This window comes from Crocodylus porosus, unplaced genomic scaffold (genome assembly GCF_001723895.1).
Source record: "Crocodylus porosus isolate Cpor-Errol unplaced genomic scaffold, CroPor_comp1, whole genome shotgun sequence".
Lineage (NCBI taxonomy): Eukaryota > Metazoa > Chordata > Crocodylia > Crocodylidae > Crocodylus > Crocodylus porosus.
In genome coordinates this window covers 80,599,233-80,626,984 of record NW_017728931.1, presented here as the reverse complement: position 1 = coordinate 80,626,984, position 27,752 = coordinate 80,599,233, and the positions used below count along the sequence as shown (strand labels likewise).

Below are 27,752 nucleotides of genomic sequence, written 5' to 3'. Positions count from 1 at the left end.
ATCCTATTCACATTCGCCCACCCCTGTAATCTGTCCAGGTCCAGTTGTATCCTGTCCCTCCCTTCTAGCGTGCCCACCTTGCCCCAAATCTTGGTGTCATCAGTGAATTTGAACAAGGTGCTTTTCACCCCCTCGTCCAAGTCTCTCATAAAGAAATTGAACAGTACAGGGCTGAGGACTGAGCCCTGGAGGACTCCACTGCCCACCTCCCTCCAGGTCAAATATGACCTATCCACCACCACTCTTTGGTGCAGCCCCCTAGCCAATTTGTGACCCATCTGACTATGTAGGCATCAATGCCATAGTCACCTAGCTTTTTAATGAGAATGGGGTGGGAGACCCCATTCGTAGAAGGCTATCAGGTTGGTCTGATAGGACCTGTCCTTAATGAACACATGCTGGTTGCCCTTGAGCATCCTCCCTGCTGCTGGTCCCTCCCAGATGTGCTCCTGGATAATTTTTTCGAAGCGCTTCCCCAGGACCAAAGTAAGACTAATGGTTCTATAGTTGACTGGGTCCTCCATCCTCCCTTTTTTGAAAATGAAAACCACATTGGCCTTCTTCCAGTCTTTTGGCACCTGGCCAGGGCACCACGAGTGCTTGTAAAGCCGTGCCAGGGACCCCATAATGACCCCTGCCAATTCCCACAGCACCCTGGGGTGGAGAGCATCTGGACATGCTGATTCAAACATACAGCGCCACACCCCCGCCTTTCCTCCCCATTCTGTCCTGCCTGTATAGTCTGTAGCCCCTAATCTTTACTGCCCAATCATGGATTAAATCCCACCAGGTTTCAGTGAGCCCTACTATGTCTGGGTTTGTACTAGCTATCCGGAGGGCAAGTTCCTCCTGTTTATTCCCCATACTTTGAGCATTAGTATAAAGACATTTAAGGCCTCCTGTCAGTGCATGCACACACACCCCCCACCAGCCCAATTCCTAGGACTATCTGGACCCTTGTCACTTACCTCTTGTAGTCATCACCTGTCTTGGCTGGGAGGTGTCCTTGTGTCCTCCCGTGCCCCATCCCCCAGCAAAGCTAGTTTTGGTTACTGTGATGTAAATGCCTGAGAGTAGGCATGCCCCCAATGTACTTATGCATGTTCCTAAGTCATATCACAATGTCTTGGAGGGAAGAGTAGCCATTCCTTCCCTGCATATTTTCCTGCTCAGTCCAGCTGTTGAGCCTTATGTTGAGGTTTCAATACTTGTGTATCCAGACAGAAATGAACTCCCATAGGATATACTAGTCATTAAAGCTGTACTGGATACTTGAAAAAAGAAAGTGGATGCATACATCTGAAGGCCACAATGGACCTTGGATGGCCTCTATAAATCAGGCTATAGATTTCAGCATGCAATAGAACTTGTGGGTAAGCTAAAATGTAAAAAGAAACTCTGTTGGGTATATACAAAATACATATATACAAAATGTGAGGGGTGGTGAATTTACCAGTTCTGAGGCCTAATTCTTAATTTCATTTTAAAAAGTGCATCTACTTTGATTCTTGATTATCTGAATTTCTATCACTGAATTTTCTTAGTGCTTTCTTCTACTTCAGTAAAGACTCCAATAGTACATTCTCTCCATTTATAGGTGATCAAGTTGCTCTAAAATAGGCTAAATAGAGTTCTTTTAGTATCTCATTGTAAGGCATGATTTCCAAAAGCAAATTATTCTGATAATACTCTCCAGTTTTTCAATCTTTTTTTAAAATATGAACATTAGGACTGAACACAGAATACCATAGACTATCAGTGGTGAACTTACAAAGGCCATATAATTTCTTTTTTTCCCTTTATTATTCCCATATAGGAGTCCCAGGAATTATTGTAGCAATTTTTGCCACAATATAATGTTAACTATCTCCATGATCCTTAAATCCTCTTCAGCATCTGCTTTCCTTCATCCTATAAGTGTTCTACATATTGGGAGTGAAACATTAGGCCTATTGAAATCAATTCCAATAAGTTCAGTAAGGTCATTTTTTCTTATCTGCGTAGCTTTGCATTTAACTAATTTTATCTGCTCAGCTTGCAAAGCAGCTCTGATTACTTCATGTCAGTGATCCTCCTTATTATAAACCACCCCACTGATTTTTTTGTATCATCCACAAATTTGATCAGCAATAATTATGGTTTCTTGATAAAAAAATAATGAATAGTATATAACTGGTCCAACATTTGTTGGTGATCCCCTATTATTAGTTTAGTATCATGGTTGAATAGTTGAAATATGTAAAAGTGGAAAATAAATCACTAATAGAACTGAACAGGATTTTTTCAACAAAACTCATTTTCAGAAGAAAATGTCAATACATTGAAACCAAAAACCTTTGCTCAGTTTTGACAAGTTTTATTCATAAACATTTCTTAGAACCAGGATAACATTTTTTTGTGTGTCAAAGAGGCACCAAGCCAAAGAGAGCCAATAGCCTGTTGGTTTAGGGCTTACTTGGGATGTGAAACTTTAAGTTTCACAAGGGTGGGAAAACTGCCCATTACCTGTGTGTCACTGTAGATGTTCCTACAGAAGGGTCAGTAATCCCATGCAAACACTGTAACGACCCTAGTCACCATCCAAATTCGAGTTCCAGTTGCATCTGTGGTTGGAGATAGAACGAAAGTGGCTTCACATACGCGGGTGCCAGATTTTTCAAAGGAAAATGGTTGTATATGCGCTTAAATGTTTCTTATTTTAAAATTTCTTAATTTAAAATGCGTAGGCTGCTCTTCTCCAGTCATAACTTCAATTGTCCGTTGGTTTGGAATTCACGTCTCTAATTCGTTCCATAGAATTTTACGTAACGTAATCTTTCCTCTGAGGTGGGGAGAAAAACAAACTGCCTTTTCCACTGACAGAGCACGCTGTGGTTTTCTCATTCACAAATCGCTTACCTCGCATGTAAAGGCTTATATTGCAAATATATTATCAAGTGAGTAATTTACCCAGCCTGTGGTTTATCTCTGTGATCTTTCTTTATCACTTGGAAAGTGCTGCTGGTTATTCCTTAAGCACTATACAGGAATGGAGAATAATATCAACATTGACATGATAAAATTTGTCTAGGAAATGTAACTCGGTTCTTTAGTCGTGGTTAGGGGTAAAGAGCTGTGTTGGTATATGCCGGTTTTTGTCTGCTGTGGTAGCAGAAAGCAGGAAATAGCCGATAGTGTTATATTAATATTAATAAGCAATATTAAACTTCATCCCCAACAAAAAAGTTGAATTGGTATTGTCTAATTTGCATATGTGTTCTAAATCATCAGTGATTGAACTGTCCAATCACAGTGGTTAGCAAAAGAAAAGACATGCTGAACCCTTATTTTCTTAAAAGGGAAGTAATTTCCCTTCATGTACTGCTCAGTTGAGAACATCTTTGTACTGCACATACCAAAACGGCTTTAAATAACAAAATAGAGGGAAAACACTTAACTGTGTCATACAATTCTACATGAATCTTTCTTTACCTGCATATCTTTTGACAAAAAGCTATGCAATAAGCTATTTAGTTTGCAAAGTAGTCCCAAGAAATGAGTGTGTATACTTGGAAGGTAAAGCTATCACAGTGGTAACTTTGCTCCAAATTTCCTGATGATTTTTTTTAAATTGGTTTCTACTGGTTATTGTTGGCAGGTAGGCTCTGAAGTGATGTAGTCATTCCATTTGTATGCTGTTCTACCAATTTTGCCCTGGAAATTAACATCTGTGTGTAGACTACATAGACACTAGGTGAAGTATCCAGTGGAGTGCACTGGAATTTGTACAAAATTGCCTTAGGTACTGAGGGTATAATCCATCTCCTGCTGAGGTCAGTGGAAAGATTTCTATCATCTTCAGTGAAGTTTTAGTAGTGACCAAAACATCATATTCATGGCAGAACCCCCTGTGTATTTACTAGGAGTAGTTTAGAAATTTAGTTGGAAAAAAACAAACCAGTTTTGACTATATTGATGGAAAACTCTATATTTTTAAATCTGATATGGTGTTTGAAAGGTAAAAATACTCAAACTAAGCTATCTTGAAGTTTTAGGAGCAAATACTAATATTTATTTTGGAAGGGTTAAGAGGGAGTGTCCAGATAAAATTCTGAGGCACTCAGCTTCAGTGGCTAGTATCCCTTAATTTGATAATTACAGTGCCTGCTATAATGTTATCCCAGTTTCAGGTACCTTCTTGACTGTTCCTATAGGTTTCATAATGAATGCATATAAAAACCTCAGTTGCACTTTCTGTTTCAGTCCAAAAGTTTTCTTTACAGCTATTTGGTTCCTGGAGAAACCATGATTTTCCCTCCATGTCATGCAGTTGCATTATATTATATGAAAAAACAAACATTAGAACCATGTTAAGAATGAGCATTGCAGCATTTCAAACTCATGAACTGCTAAACATTTTATGTGTTTACTTTTTTATTGTAACTCCTATTCTCCTATTGCATCCTCCTACCTTCCTCTCACACCTTTGTTTATGCCTCCTGACTTGATGGTCCATTTAGATTTGTCCAATGTAGATTAATGCTGTTTATGGGAGAACTGTAGTGTCTTCATTTGTTTTATGAAACACCCAGAGTATTTCTGAGCTTTAAAAAATAATAACAGGTAATACATTATGAGGTGTTCCGTGTGTTAGATACATTACCTGAGAGACATGGCACGTCTTATAGTCTTACCATAGTACAGATTTCTAAACTATGAAAACATTCACCTACTGGGGTTCAGCTGTGAATACATCTTTCTTAGTGTAGGGATAATATGTAGTCATACCACCACGAGGGAAGCTCCAGAAAACACATTGCCTGAGAGAATTACAGGTTCCAGGAGCTCCCAGGTGCTCAGAAATAGCTATACCCTTCCATACAGTATAGATTACTCTCTCAATCTGCATGTAGAGGAGGTGAAGTCCTTGCCTTGCCTCCTCCTTAGGACCTTAGATCTGCATGTGAATGGAAGAGAAAAAGTAGGGAATTGTGTTTGGCTATTGCACAGGCCACAGAAAAGGTACTGAAGGTCCCTTGTGGCCACTCATCACTTTGCAGATGCAGGCCAGGCATGCACAGTCTGGCCTTCTCATATTTATCAAGAAAAACAAGAAGGAAAAAAAAGTGAAGTTGGAACAAGTCAATGTTTGGTCTAGAGTTGCCTGCAAATTCCTAAAATTTCCATTAAAATGTCTTTATTTTACCTATTCTAGATGTGCTAGAAATATGCCTATTTGGATTTCAAGTTTCAAGTACTTGATTTCTTTGTCCTCAGGCTTTTGTAGTTTTTTTTTAATCATATTTTTTATTTGTTTTCTTTTGTTTTTTTAAAGAGGGACACAAATGCCGCAATATAACTGATAAATGTACAAATCTTCAGAAGTGACTTCCTGAAATAGAAACTGCTATTGTTCTTTAATGAAATGTCTCTCTCCATTCCAATTCATAATTTAGATAATGTTTCTTTTCATAAGAACCTGTTCTTCCTTTGATGTGCACCTGTTATCTCAACTGAGCATTGTACAGACCTTTCATGGCAAAACAGCTGCACGTGGTTTTCAGTTTTATTATGGAAAAAGAATTCCCTACATTTATCCAGGGGTACAGGTTGTAGCTGTGTTGGTCTAAGGACATAGGCAAACAAGGTTCTTCGGGTAAATCCAATATCTTTTATTAGACCAACTCAAATATTTATCCAAACCTTTCAGGGAACCTTGAGGAGACCAGAAGTGGACATGAAACCAAATGTAATTTGGTTTCATGAGCCTGCCCTCCATGGAGACTCAAGAGGCACTGAAAATTAATGTTGTTAATTAACTACCAACCAGTACACCATTCCCATCAATATATGCTCCTTTAAAAACTTCCTTAGCACAGACTGTTTGAAGTTGGGCTTTTAGGCTAGGTACAGGCATTACACTCAATGCACTTTAAGCACACAGAAAGCACTTGACAGCCATAACAGAACAGACATTTATGGCACATAAAGCACTTTAAAAATAGCAAATCCCATGCTATGTTAACCCTGGATGGATGTGCACTAACCTAAAGTGCTTTCTGTTAGAGTGTTTATTGAATGCCTGCACCAGATCCCATCAAGGGTTAACTTAGAAAATGATTCCAGGCAGTATTGCGCAGAGCTACTTTAGCCTCAGGCAGAGCTCTTTGCACTGCCCAAGCACTGGGCTGGTCCTATCCCTTTGTCCATCACTGACCTGAGTCAGTGACAGTCTCTGATCCCTGCCCCATGCACAGCCCGGCAAGTCCCCCCCCCCCCAACCCCTCCCACAGCTTACTGACTTGGGGTTGGGGGGACCAGTCTGGGTCTGCAAAGCAGGGGGGCCCCATTCACCCACTCCCCTGCACATGTCACATGGCAGCTGCAGCCAGAAGCTACAGAGCAGGGCTGCTCCACCTTCCGGTTGCACTGGGAACTCCAGCTGGGGAAGGGGCAAGGGAGGGCCCTTGCTACAAGCCCCCCGCCCAGCTTGCTGGCTAGCAGGGTGGGGGTGTCACCCCAGGTCCATGTGGCACAGGGGCTCCCTTTCCACCCAGCTTCAGTTCCCAGCATAGAAAAACATGGGGCTGAGTAGCTCTGCGGCAGCTTCTGCCTGCCACTGTCAAGAGGCTTGGCCAGGGGGAAGGGACCTGGCCCAGACTGCCCAAAAGCCCCAGCTAGCAAGGGGGAGAGGGGTCTTACAGCAGGGGTTATCTTTTCCTTGCCCTAGCTTTTTGACGGTGGCATCTAGCAGCTGCAACAGCTGCCTAGCCCAGCATTTCATTGCACTGGAAAATGTGGTGGAGGGGTGGTGGTGGAAAAGGAGTTCTCCTGCCAGGCAGACCCCCCCAACCCCACCCCCCAGCTTCCTGGATCTTGCTGGGGCAGAGCTAGGCCCCCTCACCTTTTCTACCCCTCTGCCCCCACATCAGAGTTCCCAGCACAGCAAAAAGCAGCATAGGCAATTCATGCTGCCACTACTGGCTGCAGCTGGGGGAAAGGAGCCCCTGTGCCTCAGGGAGGCCCAACTCAGCCCTCCCCCAGGGGCTGCCCAGCAAGGGTCTCCTTTTCCACCACCTTCCCCCACCAGAGTTCCCAGTGTAGCACAGCACAGGGCTAAGCAGCTCTGCTGCAGCTGCTCTCAAGAAGTTGAGGGGAGAAAGGGAGCCCCCACTGTGAGGGCCCCACCACAGCTTCCTAGAAGAGGTCCTTGGGGGGCTGGGCCTGGACCCCACAGCATGGGGACCTCCCTTCTACCTCCACCCAAGCCTCTTGACAATGGCAGCAAGCACCTGCAAGAGAGCTGCCCGGCCCTGTGTTTGCTGCTCCAGGAACACTGATGGAGATGGCGGTGGAACAGGAACCCTCCTGCTAGGTGGTCCCCCCCCAGCTTGCTGGTTGGGGTCTCGTGGGTGCCAAGCCAGGGGTACCTTTCCCTCAATTGTAGCCGGCAGCAGCAGTGGAAATTCTCTGTGCCATTTTTTGCCATCTGGTCGTGGGAGAGGGGTAGAAAAGAAGCCCCGCTGTAGCATGGGCCCAGCCATATTCCCATCAAGACCAAAGCCAAGAATCGGGGTGGGATGGACCTCACCCAGCAAGGGGGCTCCTTTTCCACCACACCCTCACCAGAATGCCCAGTGCGGGGAAAATTGGTACATGAAACTTGTGCTGTCACTGCTGGCTGCAGCTGTGGGGAGGGAGTCCCTCTTCCCCCACACACAATTTGTTGCCCAGGGCCTGGCTGGGAGCTGGGCCATGTCCATGTGGCAAGGGCCCCCCCCCCCCCCTCCAGCTACTGCTGATGGTCCGTAGCTGGTGGGGAGGCAGGACTGGTGGGGGGGCCCTCTGACAGTATCCTGGGAGGCATGGAGGAGTGCCTCCTACTTACTAGCCTTGGCTAGTTCAGGCAGGCAAGCCCCACTCACCAAAGAGCACATGTCTGTTTGGTTGGAACACACTCTAACTTTTAGCATTTTAAGTAAAGTGTATAGTTAGAGCGCTTTCTAGAAGAGGCTTTTTGAACCTCTGTAGTACTTAGCCTTACTGACCATTATTAATCGGTTCACAGTCAGTCTAATACAGCTCCATATGAATTCCTTTGTTATTCGTGGGGTTGAAATAATGGTATTCATAGAGTTCCACTGTAATTCCGCATTCACATCAACTCTCTGTAAAATTTTACCAGCACAGGGCCCAGCGTGGGCCAATATTATGTTATCTTTTCTTTCATTAAGAACGGTCCCAGAATCAGAGCAACTCTTCAGACATTACATGAAAGTATATACGAAGGTCTTTGCTTGTCTTCTGTTCTGTCTGGTTGTGGATAGTGTTTTTCCACCTCCTTTGTTATTAGTCTTCAGTGCCAGGGGCCACCAGAGCAACCCTTCCCTTACATAAAAGCTAGATTCGCTTGAGCTGAAGAGATGCACCAGAAGAAGGGCCCCAAGTCCATGGAGTGACTGCAGAACCATTCCTCAATTGCCAGTACAACCCAAGAACAGCCAGTGCCAGACAGACATGGTGGTCCTAGTTCATGCCTCCTATTTCATTATGAAGGGAGCTATGCGGAGAATCGGGTCTTCCAGCTAGTCCTGTCCTCATACTAGGATGTGTATCCAGGATTCAAATTACACTTTGACTCTTGGGAGGGGTCTGAAAAAAAAATTAAACCAGTTAGTTGATTAACAAGTCCACCTAAATGAAGGAGCAATCTGATTGGAGACCCCCCAGGTTATGATTGTCAAATCTTACAGGGGGATTCTTGTCTCTTATGGGGGAGCTCAGCCCCCCCCGAGCTTCCCCTTAATTTGCACCCTGTGTGTATCACCATGCCTACATGGGGCATTGCAATGGTTCTGTTAGTCTGCAGTATCTCATAACCACTGAAACAGGATTTGTCCTTGACTGCAGCTAATTCAAACCTAAAATGAGAAAATACAAGTCTTAAGAAAAGGGAGTTGCTCTCAAATACACAGGAAATAGGGGAGATGCTGACTCATAGGAGGTAGCTTGAGAACTCTTGAACAGTAAGCTGCTGCTCAGCACACATCAAACCCCAGAAGCAAGGTAGCTGAGCCCCTGCCCCAGAGCCCCTCGCAGACTGTCTGTCTCAGGTGCACCCACTCCCCTCTGTCCTAGGGCAGGTCTGTTGTCTCAGTGCTGGAATTTGGTACATGGGGAGAGGAAGAAAGTGCTAGGGAGTGCTTTTTTTGGCATCAGGCCCAGGCACAGCATGAAGGTACTGCAGACTTGCGCATAATGAACAAAAGGCCCAACAAAGCCCAGACTACACCAATCAGGGCCCTGCTACACGTTCAAATTAAAGCTGGATAGAAACCAGGTCTAAAGTTGTTACACATTTTCAAGGACTAACTTTTTGTAGCTAAATAGTCATCTTTATCTGTGATAATTACTTCGCACTGTAGTTGGTCTAAATGTATTGTCTGATTAACCAGTTAATTGTGTGATAATTATTTTCTGTTTGTGGTCTGTCTTACTTTGCAGGTGTGGCCAGTCTAAATTTACTGTGTGATTAACCAGTTTATTGCATGATATACATAGTATCTATCAGGGGCCTCAGTGTTCAAAACTGTTTTCATTCAGTATGTCACACAAATGGCTTATCCTGGCATATCACATGAGTGAAGGGAAATTAACGGCATTTTCTTTTTATAACTGAATTACAATAGCTACCACCCAATGCCTGCAAACAAGATTGAGGATGTATTGTGCACAGCTCCACAGTTTGAGACCACAGTAAGAGTGCAGTCCAAGTGCAAATCCACAGTAAGAGACAGTCTTTGCCCTGCAGATTTTATATTCCAGGTATGAAAATAGGAAAAAAGTAGAAGAAAAGTTAGAAATGCTGCACACCAACATTTTTCATTTATGAATGATGGTTGGCTGGTTGGTTTTATTTAAAAAGTGCCATAAGTGTACGCAGCTCTGCCATCGTACATTGAGGCACTGTTTCTTAACCAGTTGGACAAGACCCTGCCTAATGTAGAGAGTCATGAAGCACTGAAAATTTGCCTACAGTCTAAAATGACAAGTCTCTCCCCTACTCCATTTACACCTTTACCCTTGAAGGTGAAATATTCTCTTCAAATGTTTTGAAACACAAGCACAAATAAATTATATGGGCTTCTGATTTCTAGCACCAATATATTGTTATTGTTACTTTTACAATAAGGAAGACCAGGAAACTTTTTTTTAAATAAGAGTCACCCAGCTGAAAAGGCTGAGAAGCATTCAGTAAGGAGAGCTGTGCTCAGCACATATGAGTTTGGAATAAAACAAAATAAAAATAAATAACCACATATTCAGTTTGTATATCTGAGGATCTTTGTGCTAAACTAATTTAGCCTAATGTAAAATAGATATGTCAGCATTATTACTCCCATTTTAGAAATGAGAAAAGTGAGGTAGATTCCAAGTGATGTTATGAAGTGTCTTATACAAAGTTACACAGGAAGGCCATGACACATCCAAGAACTAAAACCAGACCTGATTTGTAATCCAGGTCTTGAGCTACAAGAATATCCTTCCTTTCTTGCAATTTAAGTTTCAATCTGCAGGCAAAGTTTGGGGCAATTTCACAAAAGCTTAGCTGATGCATCATTGTATCCCATCTCACTGTTACATTAATAAAAATTACCCCAGCACAAAGACTAACACTTTCTCCACTGACACAGGAAGCAAAAGCAAAGTGACATTTGCTTTAGTCTTGTTCTGTAACAGCGACACCTAGAGTTTCATCAGGAATATTTAATGTTTTTTCCCATTTGATTATAAAAAGGGACATTCTTTCTCATTAATATTAATTAGTGATGTTATTGAAATACACAAAAGAATAATTATTCTGTAATGTGTTTTAATTAAATGTCATATGAAGTAATACATTGCTAAATGATTTGTGGATGACTACTTGCATTTATTACAGTGCTCCTGTATTAAATGATAATTCTTGTTGTACAGTCCTATTCATTCGTGAATAGCCATATGTTTGGGACATGCCCACATTAAACAGTCAAATTAGGAGCTGAATTAGGAAAACAGTTCCAAACTCCTGCCTCCCCCTGTACTTTGAGGACTATATGCTGCTCCCTCCTTTGGAGAGGTAGATATGAGAGCCACAAGATATGAATGTTATTTCAAAGATAATCTGATTTAAATTATGCTGTTGGGAGAGATGAGCCAATCCATGCCTGGGATCCAAGAACCCCTCAGTTCTGGGTAAGTTTGGCCCTGGTCATTGATTAGCCCCCAAGGCTGTATTTATGCAAGAAAACTGAGTTTATGCTTGTTTATTCTAAGTCATGCTGGTTTCGGTACACCAAATATATCATTATTGAAAACCATGGTACTGATGTGTTGATACTCATGTAAGCAGGTTAACTAATTACAATCTGACTGAATGAGAGGTGAGTCCCTAACCAGCTTAAACAATGTTCAGAATCCCAGAAGGCACCTGATTGCTTCTTTAAGCACCTAAATACCTCTGAAAATATGGACTTACGTGCTTAAGTCACTTTTGAAAATGTAAATTACGCCCCTAATTAACTTAGAATTTTTTAACATTTTGCCATCAGTTTCTGAGCTTCTTGGAAAGTTCTGTTTGACAACCAGGTTTGAGTATACAGACAACAACATCTTAATTCTTTATTTCTAATTATGCGCCATATACTGCACGTCCACACTCATCTGGACATGGCTTCTGTGCTTGACAGCAGCCACTGCGAATAAGCCCAGAGCAGCATCCCTGGCAAACTTCAGGAGCACCTTAGGCAGTGTGACAGGTCAATGTGTCCTGGGCAAGATGTGCTCAACCATATCCTTGACTAGGAGCCTGCCACAGTGTTGCAAAATGCCTTCAAGTCAATGACAAAACTTTCCTTGAGTCCGATAAAGATTTTTTCCTAAAATATTTGAAAAAACGAAAGTGTCTGTCCTCAGATCTTAAGCTGAAAATGCAAGTCTTCTTTCCCAGGTTGCTTTGGTATCTAGCTGCAGGTATGCCCTGGATTATCAGGTACCTACGAAGTTAAAATCACAATGTGGATGCTGTTACAAGATTGCCTCCTAGTGGAATGAGAAGGCATGTTAGTGTGTAAGTAATTTTTTTTTGATAATTTATTATGTGAGTTGAATGAAAACATGATGCCAAAATACAGAGTAATGGCAGTTTTCATGGGTCACACATTCTCTATAGGTTTTACTGGGAATGATTTTTGGGGTACTTTTAATGCATACTAAATCAACGTACTTCTAAATAAACCAGCAAGATCACGTTATAGGTTTTTATAAAGCAATAACTGAATGAATAAAATTTATAAAATCTTGTAACTTCAGACTTCTCTTCTCATTTTCCCTATCATAATCTAAGACCTGCTAGCATTGGGTAAAGCTGATACAGTCTTAAATTTTTCCAAGAAAGGCTGAAGTGAAAAGGGTGCTATGGTCTGGAAAGTACAGGGAGGATTGTAGTAATCCACTGACCAATTTCATGAGATATTCCAATGGTTTCTGAAAAGTTATTATTTTCTGATATCACTGTATCTGATTCCCTATCTTTGGGAATGTAGAGCAGTAACAAGAAATTTAGTTTACCTGAAAATTTTCTGTGGTAGATATTGTTGTGACTTTCCCTGTCCTCCCCCTTTTAGACCTTTTTAGATTATCTCCATCATCAAACATGTGGAATATACAAACAGTTATTCAGGAAGAGCTGGAACTTGGTCAGTGCAAGCCCAGTATGCATGAGTATTAATCTATATAACCACAAAGATTCACACAGTGTTGTTGTTTATCCTGACACATTAAAAGGACAGTCTTGTTCAGCTCCTCTTTTAAAAACTGGGTACAAAATTCCCTGCTGGGAAAAACTGACATAGTTCATCAAGTCAAAAATAGCTCCCACCAAAGGATCCAATCCATTGTCATTGCTCTTTGTGCAGCTAAACACTGATGCCTCCTGTGCTTTCTGTGAAAGCACTGTGTTCAGTCGACACTATTTGTTCAAGAGCAGCAGCCCTTGTAATTTAACAGAAACAGTCCCTTATTTCTGTATGCAGTAAAGCCTACACCTGAATTAATTGCCTGATTAATTGCCAGAATGAAAAGCTGCCAAGCTAATGTGGTGACAGTTCACTCCTTGTCTTGAAAAGCTAATTTCTCCTTCTCATCATTTTTCATGTTATGCCTAAGCATGAAAAGAGACTGTATCCTGTTCTCCTGTGTGATCAGCACTGGCATGCATCTGCAATCATTCATTATAATAAACCTGTTAATTAAAAATAATGTATTGTCATCAGATCCTGCTGAAGTGATCTTCTGAATGTCCTGGCAGGTTGCTAGAAATCTGTCACAATGCTAGTAACATTTTTTAAAATGAAGTAATGGATGCTAAGGAAAATCCAGAGTGGATTGTAAATTGAAACAGTATGTTGGCTGTTTTGGGATTTCATGGTATATGGATGTTTTACAGAAATTGATTTTACTACCAGCAAAATCTTAATGTTACAAAGTGTAGCAATACTGCCTGAAGGCAAAGAAACAAACCAGCCACCCCAAAAGTACAGGGCAAAAAATGCTTCTGTCAGGAGGTGAAAAGTAGCAGCATAGCATGGGGTAAGCAACTATGGCACCACCCCTGGGTGTCCATTTGAAAGGGGTGCAAGAATGGCAGCCACCACAGTTGCCAGCCCAGCTGCCACAGCGAGGCCAGTCCCTGGTGCCATCCAGGGCACAGAGCCTGGTAGTTACACTGCTGGTGAAATGGGACTATATTTTATTGGTACTCAATAAAGGGTGATGTGGAACCCTATAATCTTGCCCAAGAAGGGGCATCATATAGCTATGCTCTCTTAGGAGCAGGTCAAGAGCCAGATGGTGATTCGTAGAATCACAGTTTAATGCTACCTGCTCTGCACTGTCTCTAAGAGAACCTCGGAGACTGGGTACTCCAAGAGAGCACAGCTACACAGAAGAAAAAAGGGTTTGTTGACTTGTCACCCCTGCCTGCCTGCTCCTGGAAGAGGATTGGCAACCTGGAAGCAGCTGGTCTGACCCCTGCATAGCAGACTAGAGCAACTCCTTGCAGTTCCTGCTCTCCTTTAGGAATCCAAGAATTCATAATTTGAATTAGGAAATGATGCACCACTGCAGTACCAGCCTGCTGTAGCCTATACATACAGAACATATGGATCCTCTATAATCCTAGGGCCTGTTTACTGCTCAAAGAAAACAAACTGCAAAGGTCTGGGTTAATACAGCCAGTGAACAAGGCCATATTTACCACAAGACCTGATGTCCCACTATGTATTTGCAAGACTCACCAGATGTGCTTTATACTGTGAATTAAGCATATTTTATACCTGTCTACTTCCCACCAGTGAGTTTTTAAATATCTATATTCAACTCAGTTTCAACGGCAGTGCTTTCTTAATTATATATTAGATAAAGATTCATTGCAAATCCCTATCATCATTTGAATAATAATTACACAAAACTTTGGTTAATGCTCCCTGGCAAATCCTATCTCCCAGGTTAATAATTGCATTTATGTATTGTCTTATCACAACACTCTATTTTGAGTTATATTTTCTGTACTTTATGATGCCAGATAGCAATTGGTAGGCAACATATGAAAGAACAGGCATAAGGAATAGGCTGAGATTTTGTCATTAGCAAAGTATGTATTTATTAGACGTCACAATGTACCTTAAATAACTATATATGAATAAACAGCATATATTTAACATGTCCAATTTTCATACAGAATTTGCAGATATATAATATTATGTACCTATAACAAGACATGAAAGTAATCATTAAAAGCCAATGCCAGTGAGGTAATTAAAACCACCCATATTCAATTTGGTTTTCTATATCACTTTATCCCAAAGTATTTCACAAAGCAATGACTGAGCATATCAGTCAAAGCATATCGCACCAGAGTTTATTGCTTCCAAGTGCAGTTTGAACATGCACCTGGGACCGCAGCACATTGAATCAGGGCAGAGCAGCTGTGGATAGTAAAGGGCCCAAGGGGTCAGCTTGCCAGCCCAGGGCTACTCCAACCCAGCCAAATGTGCTGTGGAGGGACTGGCTGGGGCACAAGGGTTGTTCAGTGTTGGGCTAGCGGGCTGGCAGCCCCTGCACTAAAGCACCCTTGTGTCCCAGCCATGCCTGTCAGAGTCTACACGTGTGTTGATGCAGAGTAAAAAACTCTGCCATTAGATAGTACTTAGGTTTACAAGTACTAACTAATGGTGGAGTTCATTAGTTTACTCCATCCTAATAGCATTGCACATGTAGATACTGAGATGTTTACTGAGGCAACTACAATAAACATCTCATGTAGATGTGCCCAATGCGTGTGTACAAATTTGCTGCTGCTGCTGCTGCTGTGTATAGTCTTTAGGGGATATTTTTTAAAGTTCTTAATGTTGGTCTGAACATTAATCTGCCCTATTAGAATTAACATGTTAGGCAAACTCTAAATGTTTTTTAAAATCTCTGCCTTGATGGAAAAGGCATTTTTTTCTGTGTGATTTTACTCACAGGCTGATTGCATTATCCTCATTCTGGTCATTTCAAGTGCTTTTGGTTTAGAATTCACTCCCTTCCATATGGTAATATGTTTCTTTGTGATACTTTTTTTTCCATTTCATATAAGGGTTTGTATGAAGGTCTGAATCCAGGGAAGAAGAATATCAAGTTCACTGATGGCTTTGTAGATTCCCTTTTCACCAAGCTGTCAATAAGATAAAGAGGTCAAGAGAAGAATCTGTGTCGTTAAATAAAGCCCCTTTCAAGACAACCTTATCCCAGTTTTACCTTGTTAAACATTCTCTTTATTTTTTGGACAGCTGGAGTCACTTTGGTAGATGGTGCACATGGAAGCTGAGGGAAGAAGAATATCAGAAGAATGTGCTTTGCTGAGTCCTGAGTAAGCATATGGCAGCAGGAAAAAATCATAGGGTGCCCTTAGGCCAATTAGTAACATGTATATTAGCAGCCTCTCAACCATACTGGCTACCATAACTTACCTCAGCTTGTTGAAAAGATGTGATCGCACAAATGAATATCTTAAAATAGATAAGTCAGTAAATGTGTATAGAGGACCACTTGCATTAAACAATCTCCTTCAACAAACCTCTGCAAAATACTGCATCAATTCTGTTCCCCTACACAGACACTTAAATGGGTCTAAAAATTCTTACAAAGTTCATTTACATTTCTATATGATGACTTTCTTACCTGTTCTTCCTATTTCTACTTCTAAGTTATAGCCCAAGCCATAGCCTTATTCAGGCAAAATTTTCTGTTGAAGTTGCTGAAACTAATCATAAAACCATAGAAAACTAGGGTTGGAAGGGACCACAGGAGGTCATCTCGTTCAACCCCTGGCTCAAAGCAGGACCATCCCCAACTATATCATCCCAGCCAGGGCTTTGTAAAAACCTCCAAAGAGGCAGATTCTGCCACTTCTCTGGGTAACCTGCTTCAGTGCTTTACTGCTCCAAAACTGGACACAGTACTCCAGATACGGCTTCATCAGTGCCAGATAGAAAGAAAAAATCATTTCCCTTGATCTGCTGGCAATGCTCCTACCCATACACCCTAATATGCCATTAGCCTTCTTCACAACAAGGGCATCTGTTGGCTCATATTCAGCCTACTGTCCACTGTAACCCCAAGGTCCTTTTCTGTAGAGCTGCTGCTTAGCCGGTCAGTCCCCAGCCTGCACCTATACTAAGGATTATTTCGAACTCCCACTCATTTCTCCTGTCCCTGAACCCTTCATTAAGCCATATATAAGTTTCAGTTTCTGGTATTACACTAGCCACATACTGATATTGGAAACATGTTATTGCTGCCAGATCAAAGCAAAATTAAGTGTTGTGGAGTGGAGTGGTGGGGGGGATTTATTTAATTTAAATCATATTATAACAACTAAAGACTAGAATTCAGTTAGATGCCTGTAAAGGACATTGTTTTATTAGTATAAATAATCAGCAGTCTACAGTGAGGTTCCTGGCAGCCACCAGCAGAGGGATTTATGGCAGTAGTGTTCAAGAAAGCATGAGAGCAGGGGTATGCCTACATTTCAGTCCACAAGTCAATAAAGCTGCCTTTAAACTACTTAGTTTGGGTACTGGCAGCAATTTAGCCTTAGAAATATGGAGTTCAGTGTGAGTTGAAAAAACTGCCAAAAAGCCAGGTAAAACCTGGGAGATTAGCCAGCACTGAGCATTGTGTTGCTGTAGCTATGAGGACCTGAGCATAAAAAGAGCTCAGGTATGTCAGCATCAGTTGCAGTTACATTTTTCATTGCTGTGTAGATGTACAGGAAACCCTCGCTATTCGCAGGTTTGGCATTCGTGGTTTCAAATATTAGCAAATGCTGAACCCACATTTTAAATACACTTTATACACTTTATACACTCTGGAGCACCATGCTTGCTGCCGCCGAGCTCCCACCACCGCCACCAGGCTTCTGCCGCTGCCATCACACTCCCACCGTCACTGCCGGAGCCATTTCCCGCCCCCAGTCACTGGGGGCACTGTGTTCATGAATGCAGTGCCTTACTCGCAAATTTCGCCATTTGTGGGGGATACGAAAACATATCCCCTACAGATGGCAAGGGTCTCCTGTATATGAAATGATAAGTCCTGTTAACCAAAGTTAACTCTAAGCCAACAAGCAAATCTGCTTGAATTAAAAACATCAGTGAGAGTATTCTGGAGGTGAGGTACTGCTCAACAGCAGGATAAAAAAATCAGGTTTTCTGTTTGGAAGGATGAAGACCTGAACAGCTGAAATTAGATAATGGTCAACTCACTGAATTATCCCTGTTGGTCTTCCTCTGGGTCCTGAAATGTCCCTTTTAGTGTACCTGCATATTATCTAACACAGGATTGTGAGGAAAGGAAAGGAACAAAACAGACTGCAGTGTTCTAGACCCACTTAAGCCTTTTCTGTAATCTTGTCTAGGGGCTCCCTATGTTACCATAATCATAATAAAACAATAAATATATGTACAGAATGGAGGGGATTTCCATACCTCCCCTTCCAAATCCCTCCTTCCCCCCCAGCCTCTGATGCTACATGTCGAGATGTTTTTAAGCCTTCCTCAGAGGCATTTGGTGTTGGCTGCAGCCAAGGCTACGGATTTTGACTGTGTTGTTAGTGCTCCTGCTGGGACTTAAACCTGCAGGTTCCTGACTAGTGGGCTTTGCCCCTCCATTCAGGGTTGGACCAGTCACCATACCTGGTGCCAGGAAGGAACTGTACTCCGTTGTCAGATCACTATGTACTGTGGGGGGTTTATTAGGCCTCTGCAAAGCTTCGGGTACTGATTCAATTCAGAGGAGATTCAGCCCAATTTGGTGGGCAAATCTCTGAGTCTGAATTGAATCAGGGGACCAATTAAAAGGTCTGAATTGATTCAAAACTCTCGGAATTGATTCAGAAAAAAATAGGGGGATCTTCAGAGATTCAGGCAGTCCCCACTTGCTGCCATAGACAGCTGGACCCAGACTCCATGCTGGTATATAGGGGGCAGGGGCCTATATCCATGCTGGTATATAGGGGGCTTTTTTTTAAAAAAAAGCCCTCACTCAAGTGCGGCAGCAGCCTCAGGGCTTCTGCAGGCTCATGGCAGAGCCCCCCATGCAGCAGGGGCAGTGTGGATTGCCCCCCTGCCTGGCAGTAGCTGGTGAGTGGGGGCTTTTTATTTTTTTAAGAGCCAGGAGCTGGGGCCTGGAGAGTGGACAGGGGATGGGGGCTTGTGACTGGGTCCCCCACACAGCGTGGGCCAGTGAGGGGCAGTGGGGAAGCCTCTGTCCCCCCTCTGCCCCCGTCTGGCAGCAGCCAGTGAGTGTAGGCTTTTTTTTTCAAAGAGCCAGGAGCTGGGGCCAGGAGGTGCAGCCATTGACAGGAGGGGCTAGGAGAGCGGGCAGAGGATGGAGCTGATTCAGAGGTTCAACCAATTTGGTGGTGGCTGAATCTCCAAATCAAATTCAGCCAAATTGATTCAGGACAGTGATTAACCAAATTGAATCATTGGCCCCCAAATTGTCTGAATCCAAAACCAAAGTGAATGCTAGCCACTTCGCACAGGCCTAGCGTTTATGCCTTCCTCCATAGCAGGGGGCATGACCTTCTTCCTGAGATCTTTTGGGAATATAGTAACAACCTTTACAGCAGGAGAAGGTTGTCTGCTGTTGTCCCCCTGCTTTACCTGTGGTACATTAAGGTACTAGGTCATGTTTTGTGTCAGGGTTGACTGTAGTTTTGCTAAGAGGTAGATAATGAATTTATATGTGATGGTTTGAATAGGGATGATCCTGCATCAGGGAAGGGTGTTGAATTAGATGACCGCTGGAGGTCCCTTCCAGCCTGCCTTCTCTAAGATTCTTTATGATTCTCTATTAGATAGCAAAGCAGGGACTAGAAGGTATTGAGCTGACTTAACACACACCCATCCCCAAACAAAGCAGGTCAGCAGTGCAGGGTTGTGTCCCAGCACAGCTGATCCACTAAATTGGGCAAAACAAGCATCACCCATTGTCCCACAGGGTTAGGCCTCTGCCACTCCCAAGAGCAGCTGGGACCCAGTCCTGCAGGACAACAGTTGGATCTGACTCTGCAGACAGGGAATCCCTGGGCACACCTTTGCAATCAGGGAAACCTGAGGACTTGTCTTTGCATATGGGGATACCCTGGCCTTCCCCATTTGCAGAGACATGCCCTAAGTTTGTGCACATTTCTACAAACAAGGAAACCTCCTACAAATGGGAGCCAATTCCCAGAGTGTGCAGAATCGGGTCCAACAAGCCCTGGGAGCACCTACCTTCACTCCTCACTTTAAAGCAAACATATCCACTGCAAAACAGTGACCAAGATTCATACCACCAATGTCACGGCCAGAAATTTTGGGCATTTGTGGTGTGACAAGACACATGGACTTCTGTTTACTTGGCCTTTGTGCTGCCATAAAAATGTTTATGGCAGCACAAAGGCAATGTCTGTTTCCACCCCAGAGGAATACTTTTGGAGCCTGATAATTTTTTAACTACTCAGCCAGAAGGCAGAGTTACTCAGCACAAACAGCTGTTGAAAATAATGACCTCCTACACAGCCCTTCTGGGAGTTCTCCTGAAAAAACTAAGGAGTAAATAGCTCATATTTCTAATCTAAGAAAAACCAAGCAAAAACAGAAGTAGTCATTTCCTGAGCTAGCGTAATGGAGGTGGCTCTGCTGAGGTGATCTGGAAATATTTCTGGCTGTACAGCAGAAAGGGGCAAAAGCTTATTTTACTTTGCAGATTGACTTGGACCTCTATCAGTCACCCTCAGAATGAAAATATGAGCAAAAACAACTTCTGTGGATAATGCTATAACTTCAAGTATATAACGTATATTTGAAGTGGAACGTTTAGATTTAGGTCTTTTTTTTGTTGCAAATTAACCGTGATACCCTATACTTTTAACAATAATACAATAATTCCCAAACATAGTACAACAAAAGAAAAAGAACTGAATTTATTTTTTAAATAACCATTCTGTCCTATAAACTCTATACTTTCTGAATAAAAAACAGGTGAGCTATCTGTCTGTTTTGGTTGAGTGGTCAAATATTCTGGGCTATGGTACAAGATCTGCTATTAAGACTAAAATTAAAATGCAACAATGGAGAATCGTGCAAGGAATTTATTGGACATCTGCACAGTGAATGTACGGTAACATTTTACAACTTCTAACTGATTTAGAAGCATAAATACCCTTTTAAAAGTGGTATAGGGTATGACTATACAACAGCAGAATAAATTAGCCTACACTGAGCTTTATTAGCCTACACAAGTAGACTGCTAGCTAATATAAGGCTCATTCATCTCCCTGTAGTAATTTCTGTAACATATGAAGCAGTGCTGGAGCTGTTGTCTTATTGGAAGCTAATGGAACTTCTGGTCCAAGGTGCCCAGGTCACTTGTAAAAATGGTTTTTAGACTCCTTGGTCACTTAGGTCAGTGATTCTCAATGAAAGTACCACAGCCAGGGTCAAATTAATATATGGGCAAACTAGATCCATGCCTATGGCCCTGAGGTTCAAGGGAGGCAGTCCTTCCTTCCACAGAGGTCACATGAATGGCCCCATTCGCCTCCCTTTTCCCTTCCTTTTCCCTTGCCTCCACCAGCCTCATTGCTCCGAGCCCCACTCCCCGTTGTTGGTAGCACCGGGGTATGGAGGGAGGGTCTCAACTAGCCCAGGGCCCACAAGCTTGTTTGCCGAGGGCCCACTAAATGGTTAACCCAGCCCTGACCTGAGGAGTGCCTTAAAGTTAGTGAAGGACACCTTAACTCTAAAAATGTTGAGAACTGCTGATTAGGGTGCTTTTGAAAATGTTAGCTGTAAGCTACTGGGCAAAAACATGCTGCTGGCATAAGAGTAAGAGTTGCAATTTGACAAAAATGATTTGCCAACTGATTTTTAATCATATGTAATAATGTATTTTTATAAACAGAGAGGATTCATGTTGTACTGGCTGAGTCAGAACTGTAATAGTGATATGGTTTTTCTGAACTACAGAAGACAATAAAGGGAGTTTTTTACTGTTGGCCTAGTTGTCCAACAAACTTGATGCTTGTAGTGATAACATCTTTGTCTGCATTATGTGCAGAGCCAAATTTCCTTTTCATGCACATCCTATTTTCAAGGTAAGTAACAAAAATAAGAGCTTATCAAAATGCAAAGAATATATTTTATCCAAAGCAAAAAACAGATGCACACTGGGGCTCAACTAATGAGTTTCATGCCCTGAGCTAAACTCCTCTGTGCTTTGGGTGTGGAGGGGAAGGGGGGAGAAGGGGGTGATATTACCTGCCCCAGGTGTCCCCACATCCAAGCTCCTATGATCAGACCCATTCTGGTACCCCTCTAAGTTGGCACCCAGAGATGGTACCCCACTCACCTCCACCCAGTTGTGTTATTGGATGCACATGTGAAAGGTTTGTGAGACTGCTAAATTTTGGGGAGGTGAGGTAAAGTGGTATAGAAATGTAGAACTGTTGTTTATGCAAAATACTGACTTTTTTTTGCCCTTTAGCTATAGTCTGTATTATTGTTATGCATGGTTTTAAAATCTGTATAGATATATACTTTAAAAAAATCAATAGAAGTCACTAAAACAAGAAATGTTGACCTAGGGTAAACCCTGAGTGCTAATTTAAATCGTCTTCTCAAAGGCATATTGGTTTTCAGTTACAAAAGGGAGGGGGAACTTTCCCTCCCCTAAATACCTTTCAGATATAGACATTTAAACTCTAAAACATTTATATTTTTATCTAGTAAGCCCCAAAGCTGCAAAAAAAGAACAAATAATCCTTTGAAAATCCAGTGCATTTTGTCTCCATAGTTATACAGCACAAGATCGAAGGTATTCATAATTTATAGTCATAAGTATTGATATTTACTACTGAATATTCAGTAGTAACTGATATGGTACTTCAGTCATGATTGGTACTTTAACTTCTATGGCATAAGTAGATGGCCATAATGGCATAATTGCTTCTTAAAAGTAAATGTGACTTTGTCAAAGATCCATCAGATTAGGAAAAGCAGCATAATAAAGTGTGTGCATATCTGAATAATAATACGTGTGTATATGTATTATAATTGCTATAATATACATATGCTTAGAAAACCCTTACCTATAGAGCTTGAGTATCTGGAGAGTTTTCCCTTTGATTTTTTTAATCAATTAAGTTGGTACAAGCATTTAGAACAAGTTTTGGCTGAGCTGTAGAGCAGCAAGGAAGTCCTTGTCCCAGATTAGGTTATACTGCAAATGCCTGTAGGCATGTGGAGCTAATGCCTGCTTTTTATACATTTACTAAGAGATGATATTTGACAAGATTTTTGTTATGTAACACTTCCTTGATTTCTCCTCTCCCTCTTTCCCTCTCTCTCTCTTACTTTTTAGGTTAAAATATTATTAAGAAAACTGTGGGAAATTTCCCACTTTTAAATGAAAACCCTGTATTTGTGAATGAAGTTTTGTGAAGTTTATGGTTTTAAAGCACCAAAAAGCATCTGGGGGACCAATTTCTATGGTCTGGCAATCTTGTTTTTATGCAAATGGCTCTAGAGAGGAAACCCAGGATAGTAAGCCCTTGCTACACTAGAGAGATCTGATTAGAGTAGCTATCTGAGTGAAGAAGTATGACCAGTAGCTGGTATAGCTGCTGGTAGGGCAGAAGTCCCAAAGGCAGAGACAGTTTAAGTCAGCACAACTTCACTTTTCCTGGTATAGCTTTTACTTGGTGCAGGTTGTTTCAGCTATGGTGGTGGTTTCCCATTCTGGTACATAGCATACCTTTGTCTGTACAGTTACACTATACTAGAAGGTTTTTACTGGTAGAGTTGATTAATATTCCTATCTGAGTGAGTAGAGCACTCTTAGCTTAGACCTGACTAGCAAAGTGCTAAGCGTTTCAAACTACATTAGGAATCTCCTCATTTTTGTCAGCAAGTATTTATTTCAGAATTAAAGTTTATTTTTGATTGACTAGGGGTGGAATGTCAGAAAGAACTACATGCTCCTGACTGGTACTTTGCTGAAGTCTGAACACGTGTCAGATATTATTCTGTGTCCATGGAATGAGGCACCTTCTCTCAGGGAAAGAAAAAGCCCACAGTGTCTTCAGGCTTCCTTCACAGGGAGTGATTTAGATATGGGAACAGCACAATCTTCTGCATAGGACAGAATCCAATTCTACCCTATGTAGCTTTAGTGCTCATCAGCAGTAGAGGTACCACATCTTTGGGAGCTACAGGTAAAGAGTGGGCTATGTTTTATGGCACTCCCATTCCCACACGCCCAGCACAGCATAACTGGCTGGACAAACGTGGGAAATGTTATACCTTGAAATGGGTGAAGAAAAAAATTCCCTTTGTACAACTGGGAATAGCTAGGGAGGCTGAGCATTCCTCAGGGTTCTTCTGTTACCCCCCAGGATGCTAGGATCTGAATAATTCCTTACAAGCTGCATGCTGAAAGTATGTTTTAAAAACCTTTCCTAGCCCTCTGAATAGTCAGGTTCATTTAGCTTCTAAGCTCGTACTCACACAGTTGTTCAAGTTGTCTTGGAGGGTCTGAAGCAATGCAACGTACAGATTGTCACTTCCAATACTGAGGCCTCCAAAAACATTTTGTATGTAGAATGAGAGAAGCTGGTTTCGAACACTGCAATTTTTCTGAAAAAAAATAGGCAAAGGTATTCAGATCATGCAAAAGTGTTGAGTCAAATCTGGCCTCAAAAATTCACTTTTGGAAAAATTCAGCATCAGCTGAATTATCAGCTCTGTTATATAAGAGTGTGTGTGGGGAGGGTTCATATATATATATATATATATATATATAACTAAGTTTTTCACATTCCTGGATCACAGACTTTAAGAACAATGCCAAAAATCATGAGAGTTGGCAATATTGCATCAGTAGCATAACAGTGCTGGATGGGCAAGTGGGGCACATATGGCATATAAGGGGCCCAGAATAGAGCTAAGAGGGTGTCTCACCCTCCAGTGCCCCATCACCTCCTCTCCCCACCCTCCTTCCCCCCTGCACCTTTCCTGCAGCAGCTCAGCTCCAGGGAGGGCAGAGAAGGGGCCGTAGCACATACCTAATGGTTTGCTGCTGCTGCTAGAGACATCACCTACTTTTTTTGCTGATGAAAACCAGCATTTTTGGGGCAGTTCAGCATGCATGTCAGAAGCAAAAAAGGAAGTGACATCTCCCTTGGCAGCAGCAAACATCCAGCTGCTGCAGCGGTACTGCCCAGGGCACAATACTGGCCAATTCCACCTCTGTTTGGAATTTATGAATTTTTTCATGGATTGTTTTAACATCCCAATGGAACACCTCTTGCCTTTATTTTTTTCCCCCATCAGTAAACATTTCTCCAAGGTGGCTGTAAGCCTGGGAAGGCAACACTGTGCTGCCACAAAAATGAAATTCACCAGAGATTAATCATGAACAAAAGTGATAGCCACAAAGTCATTATTCTCTAACCTGAATGCAGAAAGTAAAAATGTGGCACAAGCCATTAAAAACAAATCAAATTGTTTGGGCCAAATTATACTTGCCCTCATGTGGCTGTGCTGGGGGGCAGAGGGCATGAGAGGTATAATTGCCCTTTTCCAAGTGCATTCTCAGAGAGAGAGGTTCAGAGCAGCTGCTTGGGTTTCCTGAGTGTTATTTTGGAGGTATTGGGTTGCCTCCACTACTCCACACCCCTAACGGAGCATATCTAAGAATATGACTATGGCCATGACCCTCAGGTAAATTAGTCAATCCTTGGAAAGCATAATGGGGAGCACCGTCAGCATGTACCCCACAACACAACACCATGAGTCTTCCCAGTATTTCTCTTTTAAGCATGCCAACTGTTACTTTAAAATGCCTCCAACTGCTGTCACTTTGGCACTGTTACTACTTTGTCCTTCCCCTTTCTCCGCCCATCCCTACACTGTCAATGTTTAAGGTCTTTCTTTCAAAGCTAATAATCTAATCAGAGGTAAGAATTTTCTAAATACATGGGTTTCAGTTAAATTTGTCTCTCAGAAATAAACATAGCCAATTCAAAAGCCATTCCTTATGATCAACAATTCACAGCTAATTTATAATGGCTTACATACAAAAGAAAAAAATTGAAAAGCCAAGAAACTCTTACCATAAACATCTTTTTTGTTGTCTTTTTTAGCAATCTTCTGTTCTTGATTAAGTCCTTCTATTAAAAATAATGAGAAGATATTAATTAAGGTTAATAAGTATCTGGTTTCCAGATCAAAGGAAAGAAAGATGTGCTGGCTGTCTATTCTATGTGGGTACAGAGTTTAATACAAATAAACTATGGTCCTGATCTGTAACTGGGACTCCCAGCTAATACCACTGATAAACGATGACAATAACGATGGTTTAGTTCATGCAAAACAAGTCTGAATTCTTCTCCTGGTTCTCCCACAAACTTCCTTCATGATTTTGGTAAACTTACCAAACTTCTCTCTTTGCCTCCACGTTCTACCCAACAGAATAATGATACTTCTCTACCTCACTATGGTGATTCAACTAAGTCACCAGGAGCTCTGATACGATGAAGCCACGGAAACACCTATCCACAAGTGAAAATGAATAAATAATTTTACTAGCCAATGCGTTCAACTTACTGGAACAGATGATTTTATACTAGTTGCTTTGATATACAAGTTCTCTGTCACTGCAGATAGCAGTCCTTTTCGACAGGTGTTCTTGCCGGAGAATGTCTTTTTGCCTTCCACCATGAAAAGGCACAGCAGAATCAAGAAACAACCAGACCTGAAAACGGCATATACTCTCATTCTCTCCCTCTGCCTTTCCTGCCTCCTTTACAGACACAGCAAGCGTAGTTAGATGACAAAGGTTAACCTAATTCGGTTAACCCTCAAAGCAACCTCCTATGCTGAGATGTTCATGAAGATAACTTATTGCTGATGTGCTGCTGGATCACTTCTGGTGCTGTGCTTTTTTTATACACTTCTTGCTCCACTTTCAACAAATTTGACCACATCATCAGTGACGTTTTGCAAAAGATATCTCCATATTTACTGGCAATAGGATCTGGGTTTCCAAGAAAGAAGAGCCTCACTGTCACATTTGAAGGTTCCTTTTTTTCAACCAAAGGTGTGATGAAGACAATAAATGGTTAGACTGGTTAATTTGGTTTTGTGACAAAATATGCCTACCGTATGAATATTTTTTTGAAATGCAAAGGATTTTTGCGAAGCCTTTTTTTTTTCCAGAATACAGGCTATAGCCCACAGATAGAAACTTGTCTCAGTTAGCCTGAGAAGCATTTGAAAGCAATTTCACAAGGAAGTGGTCTTACCTGCCATTATGTCAATGAGGGAAATATTGTGCTAATCATCAGAGGTGGTTAGCAGCAAGCTTGGGCTCTCTGTACTCCAGCTGCAGTATGAGTACAGGCACAGGTGACTGGTAGATGGGGCCCAGGGGGGCACGTGCCTCCTCTGAGATTGGCCCCCAAGTCGGCACTGCTCGGGATGGGGCAGGGTTTTTTTGCCGCATGCCGCAGCAGCGTCTTGCGGGGGAGAGGGCACTAAGACACACCACAGAAATATAGAAATGGATATGGAGGATTTGGCCTGTCCCCAGCCCTGCCCCCGGGCCCACAAATTGCACCCCCCAGACTCAGGAGGCACCAGAAACCCCTGAGTATAGGGACAGGCTCCAGCTGCTGCAGCTAGGGATAGGCTCACCCTACAGTGGTTTCAGCTGCCCTTATGGCATGGAGTCCCATGGGGCTGCCCAGTGCTCAGGGTTCATGCCTCACTCATCCTTCCAGATATGCTACTGTCCATCCCCAGCCACAACACCCAGAGCATGCACCTGTACCACAGCACCAGCAGCTAGAATAGGAGAGCCCTGACTGTGGCAGGTAACACTGCTACCCCACTGCCTCTCTCCAGTAGTCAGCAAAATATCGTCCCCACCCCATCCCGCTCTGTCCAGGGAGTGGGAGCCGACAAGATATCAGTGAGGGAGAAGGGGGCAGCACACACATGTGGGGCTGGGATCACATAGGGCTTTAGACCTCCCCAGATTAGACCCTATGATAGGGTAGGGAAGGGGCAGCTCCAGCTTCCTCACCCAGTGTCCCTAGTCCTATATACCACCTAAGGCAGCAAAGCCTGGGGCTCTGCCCA

At 42.4% G+C, this 27,752-nt stretch overlaps 1 long non-coding RNA gene across 1 annotated transcript in view; it reads left to right on the top strand.

Annotated features, from left to right (window-relative positions):
- Window positions 1–26,153, top strand: part of LOC109315523 — a 42,266-nt gene extending 16,113 nt beyond the window's left edge. Inside the window, exons 2-4 of the long non-coding RNA XR_002102527.1 lie at window positions 11,969–12,088; window positions 15,852–15,931; window positions 26,082–26,153. This is a non-coding gene — a long non-coding RNA (uncharacterized LOC109315523). The remainder of the gene's footprint in view (window positions 1–11,968; window positions 12,089–15,851; window positions 15,932–26,081) is intronic.
- The last annotated feature ends 1,599 nt before the right edge of the window (window positions 26,154–27,752 follow it).